Source organism: Merops nubicus, unplaced genomic scaffold (genome assembly GCF_000691845.1).
Source record: "Merops nubicus isolate BGI_N331 unplaced genomic scaffold, ASM69184v1 scaffold26974, whole genome shotgun sequence".
Lineage (NCBI taxonomy): Eukaryota > Metazoa > Chordata > Aves > Coraciiformes > Meropidae > Merops > Merops nubicus.
In genome coordinates, this window is record NW_008606629.1 from 2,940 (window position 1) to 3,216 (window position 277).

Below are 277 nucleotides of genomic sequence, written 5' to 3' on the forward strand. Positions count from 1 at the left end.
CTGTGGCTGGGAAAGCCTGCCTCAGCAGCTCCCAGCCCCAGCCCCCACCAGGGGGGCTGCAGGGAACTCAAGTCCAGGGTGCAAAGGGATGGGTGATGATGAGACTTCATCGTGGGGAGCAGCCCTGTGCACCGCGACGCAGGGAGGCATGCACCAACCTGGGGGATAAGGTCTCCTGCCTATTCACAGGCTGGAGCAGGCCTGGCCAGCTGCAGTGCTGGACCCCCAGGGGATATTGGCCAAGCAGGGGAACGATGGGAGCAGTGAGGGGCTGTGA